The sequence below is a fragment of the Budorcas taxicolor genome, chromosome 2 (assembly GCF_023091745.1).
Source record: "Budorcas taxicolor isolate Tak-1 chromosome 2, Takin1.1, whole genome shotgun sequence".
In the NCBI taxonomy this organism is placed as follows: domain Eukaryota; kingdom Metazoa; phylum Chordata; class Mammalia; order Artiodactyla; family Bovidae; genus Budorcas; species Budorcas taxicolor.
Window position 1 is genome coordinate 162,708,434 of NC_068911.1, and position 16,384 is coordinate 162,724,817.

Consider the following 16,384-nt stretch of genomic DNA (forward strand, 5'->3'; position numbering starts at 1 on the left):
GCTAGAGGGGAGACGATACCAGGTCAGGGAAGGTCTCTGGTTTTATCTTGTAGGATGAGATTGAAGTATGTGCATGGGAACTGAGAATAAAGAAAAAAATAGAGATAGAGATAAACACAGAGACAGACATAGATGCATGCATGCTAAGTCACTTCAGTCATGTCTGACTCTCTGTGACCCCATGGACCGTAGTCTGCCAGGCTCCTCTGTCCATGGGATTCTCCAGGAAAGAATACTGAAGTGGACTGCCGTGCCCTTCCCCGAGGGGACCTTCCCAACTCAAGGATCAAACCCAGGTATTTTGTGACTTCAACACTGCATGCAAATTCTTTACCCATTGAGCCACTTGGGAAGCCCAGAAAGACAGAGAATGACTAATCCCAGAGGTCATGGGACAGGGTTAGTCTTGATCAGGAAGGGTGACCAATCCTGTAAGACTGGAGGAAGCAGCAGGTAGATAGAGATAAGATGGTAAGCATGGGATGGAAAGTTATGCTTATTAGTGTAACTTCTTTGGTGAAGTCCAGGGAAGCTAGCTCATTGGTTGAGAACGAAGAGGATGGTGGCTATGTTGGGGCCTCAGTGTTCAGGACAATGAAACAAACCACTGTCTACAACAAGTGGAAATGATTGTTGGGCAGCTGAGCCCTACCAGGCAGTGAAGCACCATGGACAGAGCAGAGGCCCCAGAAACCACCAACAAGGACAAAAAAAGCAAGAACAAACAACTAAAAGTTGGTCTGCTTTTTTGTCATCACTGTTGTGCCAGTAATTCTAGATGTCACTGACAAAATACTCTTCCCTGAAAAAATCCTTTGTTGGTCAAAGTTTCAAACAATGATGTTTTCATATTATGTCTGTAAGCATCGCATCAGCATCATTTTCTAAACACTGTGCTCTACATGGAAGTTATTTCAGACAACTAATGGTGATATTTTGGCTTCGGCTACCTGATGAGAAGAACTGGCTCACTGGAAAAGACCCAGATGCTGGGAAAGATTGAGGGCAGGAAGAGAAGGGGATGACAGAGGATGAGATGGCTGGATGGCATGACCGACTCAATGGACATGAGTTTGAGCAAGCTCCGGGAGTTGGTGATGGACCGGGAAGCCTGGCATGCTGCAGTCCATGGGGTCACAAAGAGTTGGACACGACTGAGTGACTGAACTGAACTGACACGTATAGGGCCCCAGCTGCCCATACCTGGCTTTTTCTCTTTACTGTCTATTTCTTTTTAAAAAATCTTTTTATTGAAGTATAGTTGATTTACAATAGCATGTCAGGAGTACAGCACAGCAATTCAGTTTCCTTTATAGGTTATTATATAATATTGAATGTAGTTTCCTGTGCTATGCAGAAGGTCCTTATTGATTATCTATTTTATATACAGTAGTGTGTATATGTTAATCCCAAATTCCTAATTTATCCCTCCCTCTGACCTTTCCTCTTTGGTAACCGTAAGTTTGTTTTCTAAGTGTGAATCTGTTTCTGTTTTGTGAATAAGTTCATTTGTTTCATTTTTTAGATTCCACATGAGTGATAGCATATGATATTTGTGTTTTCCTATCTGACATAATTCACTCAGTATGACAATCTCTAGATCCACCCATGTTACTGCAAATGGCATTATTTTTTTTTAAATGGCTGGATATTATTCTATTGTATATATGTACCACATTTTCTTTATCCATTCCTCTGTTGATGGACATTTTGGCTACTTCTACATTTTGGCTATGATAAACAGTGCTGCAGTGAAAATTCGGGTGTATGTATCTTTTTGAATTATGGTTTTCTCCAGATACATGCCCATGAGTGGAACTGCTAGATCATATGGCAACTCTATTTTTAGTTTTTAAAGGAATCTCCACACTGTTTTCTATAGTGGCTACACAAATTTACATTTCTACCAAGAGTGTAGGAGGGTTCCCTTTTTCTCCACATCCTCTCCAGCATTTATTATTTGTAGACTTCTTGACGGTGGCTGTTCTGACCACTGAAATTTTAATTTGCATTGAACATCTTTTCCTGTGTCTTTTGACCATCTGTATGCACATACCTGTTTTGACAGTAAGAGTTTCTAAGAATTTAGAACTGCTGACACTCACGTCAGCTCAGCTGGGATCTGCAGTGCCTGCAATGTTACACATCACTGCCTTTAGCAGGACATTCGAGACGGACCCTGACATCACATGATGGTGGAGATGAACAGCAGGATGCCAGCTCCTTGACTTTTGCCCTCCACATGCCCACCTGCAGTCTTTATTTTTGTTTAAAATTTAAAAGAGCGAAACAGCGTGCAAGACCGCAAGGTGAAAAACTCAGGTTTGGAAAGCAGTCAATGCAAGAAATGTTTTACTCCGTTTGAATAATGTCTTTAAAATGCAAATGCATTCTTTGTTTCAGGTAATTATTTTAAAACAAAAGAGCAAATCAGAAAAACATTATTACTGACCATGACATGTGATTATTATTGAAAATCCTTTAGTTGCAGTGGAGGAAGGTGATGTACAAAACGGTCCCAAATGCACTTAGGAACACCTCCAACTGGGGGGCTTTTCTGTGCATGGACGAGAGGACAGAGAAGCAGATGTGGCAAAGCACCCAGAGCCCAGCCTCCTTTAGGGAAGCACCCTGTGCCGTTTGCACCGCCTCTCTCTGGACACTCCTGAGCGAAGAATTGTTTTTACCTTTTTGAAGGCTATGTGACTTGCAGAACTTGAAATGCTTACTCTCTGACCCTTTATAGGAAAAGTTCACTAATCCCCAGACTAAGAGTTTGTTGGGAAGAAACAGGCACTAAAGGATCAAAGATGCTAGTGCAAGAGCAATTTAAAGGATCTATCCTGGGGCTCATCATGACTCTTCCTTTCTCTCGTACTCATTATTTTTATCTGTTGGGCTTCCCTGGTGGCTCAGACAGTAAAGCGTCTACCTGCAGTGCAGGAGACCCAGGTTCGATCCCCTGGAGAAGGAAATGGCAACCCACGCCAGTACTCTTGCCTGGGAAACTCTACAGACAGAGAGCCTGGCAGCCTACAGTCCATGGTGTTGCCAAGAGTTGGACACCACCGAGCAATTAACACAGCTTGACTCTTCCTTTCGTATTCATTGTTTTTATCTTTTAGATGATTCTGTCTCTTAAACAGCTGGGCAGTTCTCAGCCACTGCACTTCCTGCCCACACTGCTGCTCTCTACGGGGTTCTTCCGGGGTTCTTCCTGTCTATCTCTCGTTTACCCAGGCTGCTGGGAGCAATAAAATGCTATCTTACTGTGTAACTTCCCCACCCTGTCAGGTTATCTTGAGGATCAAGTTCAAACTGCCCTGTCTGCCCCCAGGTTCTCCTCTTGCATTATCTGCCACTCTGCCAGCTCCCTCCTCCCGCTCTTCACCTTTGCCCTCTACTTTCCAGGCTGGTGGAAGCACCTGCAGCTCCCTGAACCTGGCACAGCCTTGCGAGGTTTTGTGCATGACGTTTTCTTCTTTCGGGTACTCTCTTCTCTCCTTCTAATCTCCTGCTCCTCTTCTGCTCATCCTTCAAGGTTTAACTGAATTCTAATAGTGAAACTTTGAAAGAATGAGGAAAAAAAAACATCTTACAAATATCTCTAATATCCAACATTAAACAGTAAGTGTTAAATCAGTCACTCATGCCATAGCTATGCAATGCCAGTGCACCATCAAAAATAAAACTACACAGGCTTTTTGAAGACATATAAAGGTCACACTAAGGTGTGAATTATACTTGGGGGGGTCACAAAACGGGGTGCATGAAATAACTCCTTTTTGGTTGTTTTAAAAAATATGTTATCCGTGGGGGACAGGGGGAAACAGACTGCAGTGAAACAAACCTGTTGATGGAGATTATTCTTTGAATGATGGTCTTTCAAGTAATTTCTCTATTTAAATTTTTGGGGAAAGTTCTAAATAAATATATATCAAGGAGATCAAACCAGTCAATCCAAAAGGAAATCAGCCTTGAATATTCATTGGAAGAACTCATGCTGAAGCTCCAATACTTTAGCCATCTGATGCAAAGACCTTGATTCTGGGAAAGATTGAGGGCAGGAGGAGAAGGGGGCGACAGAGGATGTGATGACTGGATGGCATCACCGACTCAATGGACATGTGTTTGAGCAAGCTCCGGGAGATGGGAAGGACAGAGAAGTCTGGTGTGCTGCAGTCCATGGGGTGGCAAAGAGTCGGGCACAACTCAGTGACTGAATAACAAACTTTATTATAAGAAAGTAAAGTTCCCTCTATCTTTTAAACATCTGCTGGTTCAGCTTCTTGCCTCCAGTAGACTGGTGGCAATTCAGAGCCCTTTCCCTTGGGAAGACTATTCTGCACTGGGCTGTAGACTTGTGTGTGTACTTCCCCAACACCCTCATCTCCCACCATGAGAGGACAGTCTGCCTAATGATAGAAAGGGAAGTATAAAATGTAACCCATTCTAGGCTCACCTACAATAGAAGCCCTGCCTGTCACATTAGGGCCTGGCACTGAAGAAGCTGAAGGAAGGAGATGGGAAGATTAGGGACCAATAGTCAACTTCCCACCTTCCCTAAAGTGAGTTCATTACCAGTGAAAGAGAAACTATTTATGGGGTAAATGAAGTAACACATGCAGGCTATGACATGGAAGTCAGCTACATATTTACCTGGTAACAGGCAGAAATGAAAATAATTCAGAGCCTGTTGGAGTGTTTCAGAGATTAAAAGGAAATTAAACTTTCCACACCGCTGTTAGGGGAGTAAGTTTTACAAGCAAGTCATCGATTTTTAATTTGACTATTGTGATGTTGTTGTTGGTCCAACTCTGTGATCCCATGGACTGCAGCATGCCAGGCTTCCCTGTCTTTCACTATCTCCCAGAGTTGGCTCAAACTCATGTCCCTTGAATCAGTGATGCCATCCAACCATCTCATCCTCTGTCGTCCCCTTCTCCTCCTGCCCTCAATCTTTCCCAGCATCAGGGTCGATTATGTTAGCATGTAAGGAGTTCACTATAAATGGGAAGTGAAAGGGAAAGCTCCAAAATAAAATATAAAATACAGTCTTCCCCAGAGGTGGACAGCTATGCTGGTAGCAGGTTCATCATGAGATATAGGTGTGTAGTGGGCCCCTCTGTAATCTGGCTTTATCAATATTTGTACTCTAGACCTGGTATGCACTGGAAATATCCAACCTTTGGAGAGTGCACTTGAGGTCAACAGGCTAAAGAGCCTGGAGCAGCTGAGCTAGTGCGGAGACCACAGCACACTAGAAACGACAGTCGGGTACATTACTTTGCCAACAAAGGTCCGTCTAGTCAAGGCTATGGTTTTCCCAGTGGTCATGTTTGGATGTGAAAGTTGGACTGTAAGGAAAGCTGAGCGCCGAAGAATTGATGATTTTGAACTGTGGTGTTGGAGAAGACTCTTGAGAGTCCCTTGGATTGCAAGGAGATCCAACCAGTCCATTCCAAAGGAGATCAGTCCTGGGTGTGCTTTGGAAGGACTGATGCTAAAGCTGAAACTCCAATACTTTAGCCACCTCATGCGAAGAGTTGACTCATTGGAAAAGACCCTGATGCTGGGAGGGATTGGGGGCAGGAGGAGAAGGGGACGACAGAGGATGAGATGGCTGGATGGCATCACCGCCTCGATGGACAAGAGTTTGGGTGAACTCTGGGAGTTGGTGATGGACAGGGAGGCCTGCCGTGCTGCGATTCATGGGGCCGCAAAGAGTCAGACACGACTGAGCGACTGAACTGCACTGAACACATAAATTAGAGGGAACTGAACACCTGAGTGCCTCCTATGGCCAGGGATTGTGCTTGGTGGCTTCTCCACCACGATTCTGTCCAGTTGATACTAATGTTCCATTTCACAGATAAGGAAATCAAGGCTACTTGTAGAACGGGGGCCATGCAGCTTTGAGAGGCTAAACTACCAGGTGCATGCATGCACGCTGAGTTGCTTCAGTCATGTCCAACTCTGCAACCCTATGGACGGTAGCCCACCAGGCTCCTCTGTCCGTGGGATTCTCCAGGCAGGGAAACTAGAATGGGTTGCCATGCCCTCCTCCAGGGGATCCTCCCAACACAGGGATCGAACCCACCTCTCTTAAGTCTACCTGCATTGGCAAGTAGGTTCTTTATTACTGGCGCCACCTGCGTGGTAAGCCAAATTTGGACCCGGGTCTGAGGGATTCCAAAGCCTATTTTATCCACCATCACTAGTGAATGGAGAATAACTAACTGACTAACTGACTGTCTCATACACATACACATACACATCACAGGCAAAGCGAAAAGGAACCTTTCCAGTGTCCAATAATAACCCTCACTCATCCTTGCTAATGAGCCTAGATCAGCTTTTCCGTGGAAAGAAAACGGCTTAATTGTTAAGCAGAGTTGAGCTCCGAAAACGCCGTCCGAGGCCTCAGCGGCGTCCGGTCCCGACAAAGCTGCCCCCGGCCCCTCGCCTCATTTTTGTCTCCCCTTCCCTTCCTGAGGGGCCTCGATCAGAACCGCTCTGAGGGACCCGAATCTCACACCAGGGGCTGGACCCCCGCGGTCCGGCCTCCCCGCCGCCTGCCTCCCCCGATCGCCGCCCTCTTCGGGAGGGACTCTCGGTGCTCCGCCTTCCCCAGCACCTCAAGACCCCCTCACCCCCCTCTCCATCCCGTGTCTCCCCACACGCTGGGAGCCCGCCAGCTCCGCGGGGAAGCGGGGCCGATCGCAATCCCTGCAGCCTGCCCCAGGAGTCCTCCCGCAACCCCGAAAGCCCTCTGACCCGGGTTCCCCCGCCCCCTCCTCCCCGCGCCCCATCACTTGTAGTTCGAGTCCCTAACGGGGGTCGGGAGAGGATGCTGGGGGCGAGGCTGGGCGCGGGGCCGAGGGCGCCTCCGGGGCCGGGTGGGAGTGCGGAGGGGAGCCGTGCGCCCTGGACGACGGGCGCGGGGCCCTGGCCACGGTGGGAGCGACGCGCGTCCCCACGCTCCGCCCCGGCCCGGCGCTAGCCCGCCCGCCCCGAGGTGACCTCACCCGCGGCTCCCGGGCCCCCAGGCGGGCGGCCTGAGCTGGACTACCGCGCCTCTGCGCAGCCCTGCCCTCGATCGCCCGAAGCCCCTTCCCCGATCCGGCCCGGGGGCCCGCGCCGCCGCTTCCCGGGCGTCTCGGGGCGCAGCGGCCACCGCAGTCCAAGATGCCCCCGGCGCCTCTCCATCCCCGGGCCCGCGGCGCAGCGCGGCCCGGCATACTCACCGCCCACAGCCCGCCGGGCGGCGGCCTCACTCGGCTCCCGGCCCCGATCTCCGAACTCGCTGCCTTCCTCGGAGCCCCCGGAGCGGTTGGGCGGAGAGATTCGTGGCGATGTCGCGGATCATCCCGGAGCTGCCTGCGCCCTCGGCTCGGCGCTCCGCCTGGCTCGGCGCGCAGTGCGGGCTCCCGGCGCCTCTGCTTCTCGCTGCCCGGCCAGCTCCGTCTTGGGGAGCTTGGAGATCGAGACCTCAGTCCATGTGGCTTTTAAAAAAAGGGGGGTGGGGTGTGTTTGGAGGTGCCCGAACCTAACCTGAGCTTCCTTCCAATCCGTGCCAATTTCAAATCTCCACGCTTGTTCATTCCCATACCGGCTAATTCTGGTTTGGCAGGAAAAAAAAAAAAAACAAATGCAGTCACCTCACGTGCACACTCTTGTGGCGGGTTGTAGTTTCCAGCTTTGACTGAGGTTTTCAAATGCTCTCCGCACGTTTATAACTGGAGGAAAGGACCTGAAACCTAACATGCAGGTGGGAATAGAAAGACCTTCTATTTCTCTGAGATAGGAGAGAAGTGATGGGGGAAGAAAAAAAAAATCCTCACTGAAGGCTGGGCTACATAATATAGCAGCTTGTAGGTGGAAGAGTCAGGCAGGCCCTGCAGTGTTCGCGACCAAAGCCTGCGTGGTGGGTTCCCTTGTGGCTCAGCTGGTTAAGAATCCGCCTGCAATGTGGGAGACCTGGGTTTGATCCCTGGGTTGGGAAGATCCCCTGAAGAAGGGAAAGGCAACCCATTCCAGTATTCTGGCTTGGAGAATTCCATGGGCAGAGGAGCCTGGGCGGGCTACATTCCATGGGATCACAAAGAGTCGGACGCGACTGAGCGACTTTCACTCAGGTCACTTCATCCTGCGTGGTGCGTCTCCTTGTTCTCTTTCCAGTATCTGACCATTGTCTGGTTCCTCCATTCATGGGCACCATGGATTTCATTTCCACCTGTACCTGCTTTGTTCCCAACAGGGTACCCAACTCAATGCTTTGCCCAGGGAGAGTTTTCAGTATTTGTTAAGTGAATGTGTGAGTAAATGAAACCAGTGCTATTTTACTTCACCGGACACACTCTGTTCTCTATTGCTGTTCTAATAGAGCATCACCATCTTCGTGACTGAAATCAGTAGCTTACTATTTCATAATTCTGGGGGTCAGAAGTCTGAAAGGGATCTTCGCTAAAATCAAGGAGCTGGCGGGTTTGTGTTCCTCCTGGCAGCTCTAGGGGAGAATTCAGACTTCTGGAGTCAGCCCACATTCCCTGGATCCCGGCCACTTCTTCTGTCTTCAAAGCCAGAAGTGGCTGCATCATTCTGTGCCTTTCTACATAGTCGCAGCTCCCACAGGCTCTTCTGTTCTGCTCTCTTCCACATTTAAGGGCTCTTGGGATTACATTAGGCCTACCCGGGGTAACTGGGTTATTGGATAATCCAAACAATCTCCCCATTTTAAGGTCAGCTGATTAACATTCTTAATGACACCTACAACCTTAATTCCCCTTTGCTCTGTAAGGTAACATATTTACAGGGTCCAGAGTTTATGATGTGGATATCTTTGAAAGTGAAAGTGTTAGTGGCTCAGTTTTGTCCGACCCTTTGTGACCCTATGGAACTGCAGCCTGCCAGGCCCCTCTGTCCATGAGATTCTCCAGGCAAGAATACTGGAGTGGGTTGCCATTCCCTTCTCTAGGGATCTTCCTGACTCAGGGATCGAACTCAGGTCTCCCTCATTGCAGGCAGATTCTTTACCATCTGAGCCACCAGGGAACCCAGTGGACATCTTTGAGGGACTATAATTCTACTTATCATAAATTTCCATCTTTCTTCCTAGTTCCTTTTTTTTTGCAAAACAAAAATATTCACATTGCTCCTTCTTATATCAAGCCTTGATTAAAAATAATTGAGAACATTACAAGAAATTGTGGTTAAGTGAGAACATTTTGATGAGGTACCAGGCTTATGTGGTTCGTATGTTTTCCTTTTGCTGATCAGAACATGAGCAAATGGATGGTTAGTATTCTTGTGGGCTGACCTTCTCAGATACCATTCATTTCAACCTGGCTTTTGACAGTAAGTCAAGATAGAGTTTCTGGCAAATACCTCAAGTGTAGATGATCCATCTTGTTTGGAAAGAGCTATGTAAGATTTTTTTTCTCTGTAAGACTAAGTCTTTTTTTATCCCTCTGAAATATTTTAGATTTATTGAGGTATAATTCATGTAGCGTGAACTATATATATTTAAATGTACAACTTGATGAGTTTTAGCATAAGTCTGTGGAACCATCAGCTCAATCAAATAACTCCAAAATTTTTCTGTGCCCTTTGAAAGCCAGCCACCTCACCCCCCACAATCCCAGGCAAACTCTCATCTGCTCTCTGAGAAACTTCTCCTCTGGACCATGGGTATTTTGCATCCAGAATACCCAAAAAAGGGTTTTCTTTTTTTCCCCTTCCAGCTTTATTGAGGTATAATTGACAAATAAATTATATATACTTAAAGTGTACAACGTGATGGTTTGATACACATATATATTGTGAAATGACTATGACATCAAAATCAAGTCAATGAAACCATCTGTCACCTCCTGCATCAGTTGTTTGGTGTTTTTTTTGGTGGTGGTGAGAACGCTTTGTCTACTCTCTCAGCAGATTTCATGCATACATTTAGTGAAAGTGTTAGTTGCCCAGTCTTGACTGACCCTCTGCATCCCTATGGACTGTAGCCCACCAAGCTTCCCTGACCATGAATTTCTCCAGGCAAGAATACTGGAGTGGGGTGCCATTCCCTTCTCCAGGGATCTTCCTGACCCAGGGATCGAACCCAGGTCTCCCTCATTGCAGGCAGATTCTTTACCATCTGAGCCACCAGGGAAGCCCTAAGCATACATTACCATATTGTTAACTATAGTCACCGTGCTGCACCATAGATTTCTGACCAACATTTCCACATTTCTCTCACCCACGAGACCCTGGCAACCACTGTTCTACTCTCTGCTTCCATGAGTTCAACTCTATTTTTTTTTTTAGATTCTACATGAGTGACATCCTACAGCTTTTGCCTTTCTCTGCCTAGTTTATTACACTTGCCACAATGTCTTCGAGATTCATCCTGTCACAAGGGGCAGGATTTCCTTCTTTTTTATTTTTATTTTTTTTAATTTTTATTTTTACTTTATTTTACTTTACAGTACTGTATTGGTTTTGCCATACATTGACATGAATCCACCACGGGTGTACATGCGATCCCAAACATGAACCCCCCCTTCCTACCTCCCTCCCCACAACATCCCTCTGGGTCATCCTCGTGCACCAGCCCCAAGCATGCTGTATCCTGCATCAGACATAGACTGGCGATTCGATTCTTACATGCTAGTATACATGTTTCAATGCCATCCTTCTTTTTTAATAGCTGAATAACATTCCATCAGTGGACACTTTCCATCAGTGGACACTTACTTAGATTATCTCCATATTTTGGCTACTGTGAAGAATGCTGCAGTGAGCACGGGACTACAGCTGTCTCTTCAGGACACTGATTTCGTTCCCATAGAAGGCTTTTTCCAAGAAATCATTTCATCTTCACAAGTGTCATTGCTGTTAGCTGTCTGGCAGTCTTTTGTTGACACAGCTAGGTTGAGAGCAGGCCTGGAGCACAGGCGCTTACTATCTGTGAGTCACAGACTGGTGTGTCTGGGTTAAATGAATAAAAAGCCATTCTAAACCAGAACATGAAAGACAAGCGCTGAGCTCTTTTCATGTATCGGAGGTGGAAGACCCTGACATTATCTCTTGAGTTCTAGGCAAATCACATATCGTTTCACAATAGTAATCTTACATTAAACTTCATTGTATCAAGTAATAACCTTGTCCTTTAAGGAGATAAAATGATTCAAGTGCTGCTTCTAAAAGCCTTTCCTCTTAGTTTTTATTATTTATTCAGCTGCTTTCAGAACTCATGGTTGAAATTGGGGTGGGACTAAGGCTGTGGACAATCTGTGCTCCAATTTTGGGGCCTTGGTAGTATGCATTAGACAGAAAGTGGGAGCAAATCAACTTTTGAGGAAGTTCTAGCACAGAATATTGAAAGTTTTAGGGAAAACCAGTGCTCCCCAACCTTTCTTGGCACCAGGGACTGCTTTCCTGGAAGACGATTTTTCTACAGACCAGAGATGGGGAGGGATGGTTTGGGGATAATTCAAGTTCAGTGTTTTTATTGTACACTTCCTTTTTGTTTGTTTGTTTGTTTTTGCTGTACCTTATTAATTAGTTTCTTCTGGAACATACACAATTACTGTCTCGATATAATTTTGAATGAACTTGTAATTAGCAAATTATTCATATGTTCTATTTATTTATAAACATATACTTAAGCATTACTAGTAAGGTAAAATTGTTGGGCAAAGTGTGTAAAAAATTTTTTTTCGATTTTTATACACACATACACATAGAAACAGTTCAGTTCAGTTGCTTAGCCGTGTCTGACTCTTTGCAACCCCATGAACCACAGCATGCCAGGCCTCCCTGTCCATCATCAACTCCTGGAGTTTATTCAAACTCATGTCCATTGAGTCGGTGATGCCATTCAGCCATCTCATCCTCTGTCGACCCCTTCTCCTCCTGCCTTCAATGTTTCCCAGCATCAGGGTCTTTTCCAATGAGTCAGCTCTTCGCATCAGCTGGCCAAAGTATTGGAGTTTCAGCTTCAACATCAGTCCTCCCAATGAATATTCAGGACTGATCTCCTTTAGGATGGACTGGTTGGATCTCCTTGCAGTCCAAGGGATTCTCAAAAGTCTGCTCCAACACCACAGTTCAAAAACATCAATTCTTCAGTGCTCGGCTTTATTTATGGTCCAACTCTCACATCCATGCATGACTAGTGGAAAAACCATAGCCTTGACTAGACGGACCTTTGTTGGCAAAGTAATGTCTCTGCTTTTTAATATGCTGTCTAGGTTGGTCATAACTTTTCCTCCAAGGGGTAAGTGTCTTTTTATTTCATGGCTGCAGTTACCATCTGCAGTGATTTTGGAGCCCCCAAAAATAAAGTCTGCCACTGTTTCTACTGTTTCCCCATCTATTTGCCATGAAGTGATGGGACCAGATGCCATGATCTTTGTTTACTGAATGTTGAGCTTTAAGCCAACTTTTTCACTCTCCTCTTTCACTTTCATCAAGAGACTCTAGTTTTTCTTCACTTTCTGCCATAAGGGTGGTGTCATCTTCTTAAGGCTTTCATTAATATGCCAATGGTGCACTTTATTTCTAATCTAATGCTGCTGCTGATCTGACATGAGGTACCTGTCTGCAGTCTGGAGGTTGGGGACCCCTGCCCTAAAGTGTCAGCTTGACGAAACTGTTTTTATAGCCAGTCCAGATATGAAGGTGACCTAGAAACTACATTGTTATTCCAGACCGTCATTCTGCCCATCTGTCAGTATAGAAGGCAGCCCACCCACACCCTTCCAGGCTTAATGCAATAGATTGTGATGGTTGATTTTATGTGTCAACCTGACCAAAATGTGTTGGTGAGAATATGGGGAAATTGGAACCCTCATATACTTTGCTTTGGAAAAGAGGTTGGCAATTCCTCAAAAGTTTAAACATAGAATTACCATATGGCACAGCATTTCCACTCCAAGGTATATGCCCAAGATTAATGAAAACATATGTCCACTCAAAATCTTATACATGAATATTCATAGCAGCATTCTGCATAAAAGCCAAAAGCGGAAACAACCTAAATGTCGAGCAACTAATGCGTGGATAAATAAAATGTGATATATCCATATACTAGAACTTTATTCAGCAATAAAAATAAACGAAGTATTGACACATGCTACAACATGGATAAGTCTTGAAAGCATAATGCCAAGTAAAAATGGTCAGTCACAAAATAGCATGTACTGTGTGATTCAATTACATAAAATGTCCAGAATAGGTACAGAGAGACAGAAAGTAGATGAGGGGCACATAGGCTGGGAATGCTGGGGAGGAAATAGAGTGTCTGCTAATGTGTACAGTGCTTGTTTGGGACAATAAAATGCTCTAGAAGTGATTTTGGTGATGGCTGTGCAAGTCTATGAAAGGAATGTAAGTAACTTTTACCTAATTAAACTTAAAAGCTTTTGCACAGCAAAGCAAACCATGTACAAAGTGAAAAGACAACTTACTGAATGGAGAAAATATTTGCAAATGATATGACTGATAAGGGGTTAATATCCAAAATACATGAACAGCTCATACAACTTAATATAAAAAAACTTATCAACTCAAAACATGGGCAGAAGATATGAACAGACATGTTTCTGAAGAAGATATAATGGATGGCCAACAGGCACGTGAAAAGATGCTCAGCATCATTAATCATCAGAGAAATGCAAATCAAAACCACAATGACCTATCACTTCCCACCTGTCAGAATGGCTGTCATCATGAAGACTACAAATAATAGATGTTGGCAAGGACGTGGAGAAACGGGGATCCTTGAACGCTGTTGGTGGGAATGTAAATTGGTGCAGCCACTGTGGAAAACAGCATGGAGGCCCCTCAGAAAGCTACAAATAGAACTACCAAGCGATGCAGCAATTCCACTGCTAGGTATGTATCTGAAGAAAATGAAAACACCAATTTGAAAAGATACACGCACCCCAATGTTCATAGCAGCATTTAAAAAGCCAAGAAACTGAAGCAACCTGTGTCTATCAACAGATGAATGGATAAAGATGTGGTGTGTGTATATATATACATACACACACACATACACACACACACAGTGGGATACTACTTGGGCATAAAAATGAATTAGATTTTTAAATTTGCATTTGTTACAATATGGGTGAAGCTGGAGAGTATTATCCTTAGTGAAAAAAGTCAGACAGAAAAAGACAAATGCTGTACATCATCAGTTATACATAAATCTAAAAATTTCCTGGACCAGGGATTGAACCCACATCTCTTGTGTCTCCTGCATTGGCAGGAGGATTGTTTACCACTGAGCCACTCAGTTCAGTTCACTTCAGTCACTCAGTGGTGTCCGACTCTTTGCGACCCCATGAACCGCAGCACGCCAGCCCTCCCTATCCATCACCAACTCCCGGAGTTCACCCAAACCCATGTCCATTGAGTTGGTGATGCCATCCAACTACCTCATCCTCTGTCAACCCCTTCTCCTCCTGCCCTCAATCTTTTCCAGCATCAGGGTCCTTTCAAATGAGCCAGCTTTTCTCATCAGGTGGCCAAAGTGTTGGAGTTTCAGCTTCAACATCAGTCCTTCCAATGAACACCCAGAACTGATCTCCAGGGAAGCCCAAACCTTAATTATTTTTAAGTTCATCAACCTCTGTCCTGCTTCCCGGTTCCTACAGCCTCCCCATGTGTCTTACTGCCGGCACATACATAACTGACAGACGTGCTACAACAGAGCCCTCGCGTTTTCCTGCAGGTCCAGTTCATGAGACCATGTGAGAAGCTCGTTTGCTTTTCCCAAGGGATATTTATAGCAAGCAGGATGGAAGAGAAATCCTAAGTGCTTCAAGATTTTCTTCCTGGTCTAGGACTCCCCAATCTTTATTCCAAAACACCTTCAAAACTTCTCCTGCCTCTGGTGATAGTTACAAGCTTACATTTACCTTGGCTTCAAATTCAAATAACAGATCAAGGGTGAAGAGATGCGTAAAGGGTGAAGAGATGCGTAGCCAAATTAGCGACGTGTGCCTGTCCTTACATTCCTCTTCCAAGTTTGTTACATTTTTCTTTCTGATAAAAATAACCAATATCCTCACGTAGTAGCATATGCTTTCATAAATGTACAAGGTCTAAAATGCCAGTTCTGCCATTAATTTGGAAATCAAACATTTTCTCACACGTATGTCTTTAAAAACTAATGCTTGGTTCAGGGGGTTGTATAATAGTTTTGTTAGCTAATATTATAAATTGTTTTCAATTTTTAAAAATGAAATCAGTGATACTAGCAAATGATTTTGGCTTTTTTTTTTTTTTTGCAGCTGTAGATTTTTGTTCTTTTCTTTCATACCCATTTCCTTGACAAGTGTCACATAGATCAAATCTTATTAATATTTCAAATGCTGTCAGGGTGTTCGCTAATGGAATTTCAGGGAATCCTTCTGAGGCTAGAAGAATCCTCATATACTGATATGTTTAATAGGTATGCATTTAAATTTTATTCCCCATGAAACAGAGCACACTTGTAACTTATACTATTTTTAAAATATTTTGTGGTTTCAAAAATGAGTCATTGGCATCAATCATGTTTAACATTCAAAAATCAACTCCAGAACATATTCTTTGAGAAGGTCATCAATAAATAGGGCTAAGTCTGGATGAGAAAGATCTAGTGCTTTTTCCTGTCAACCATGACCTTAGTGTGCCTTTACTTGCAGGAGCAAATGTTCCTGATGAAAGCAGTTGAAGATATGAGATGTGAATGCCCTAACTTTAAGAGGAAAGGAGTTTGGGAGAAGCACTTGCACCATGTTTGTGGGATAAATGTGTTATCTGGTAAAATTAGTACAAGCTATTGAAGAATAATGTACAGATGGTTTAAGGGAGAATCAGTAGGCAGGTTCTTTTACCTTACATAGGAGGAAGATGGTTCTCTTTTATATGAACTTTTTTTTTTTTTGATGGATTTCTTATGCTTCTACTCTGTACCTTTAAGCTGGACAGACAAACCTAGGAAACCTATTAGCCAGAGATTAATCAGAATGGGTTGCAGCTGTCCAGCCCTATTGTAGCAATGATCTTGGACCTCTTTGCTCTGTCCTGCCCGTGACCTTGGACTTTCCTCCTGCCTCTTGCTCATGTTGATCTGGCCTTGTGTCTCCAGTCCCCAGATTTCTCTTTACCTTGAGAACAAGTTGAGCTTCTGGTACTCTGAGATACCAGTGGAGCTTCCAGCCCCAGGCCTGCCCTGGCTCCTCTGCAAGGGAGGATCGGATGATTTCAGTGTATTGTGAAGGCTGAAGGCTGGCGTGAGGAAACTCTCAAGAATGTGTAACCAGTGATTGTGAAAGCCCAGGAGCTGTCCTTCTCCTGGTTGCGAAGCAGCAGAGCTTGAGTGCAGAGGCCAAGGGAA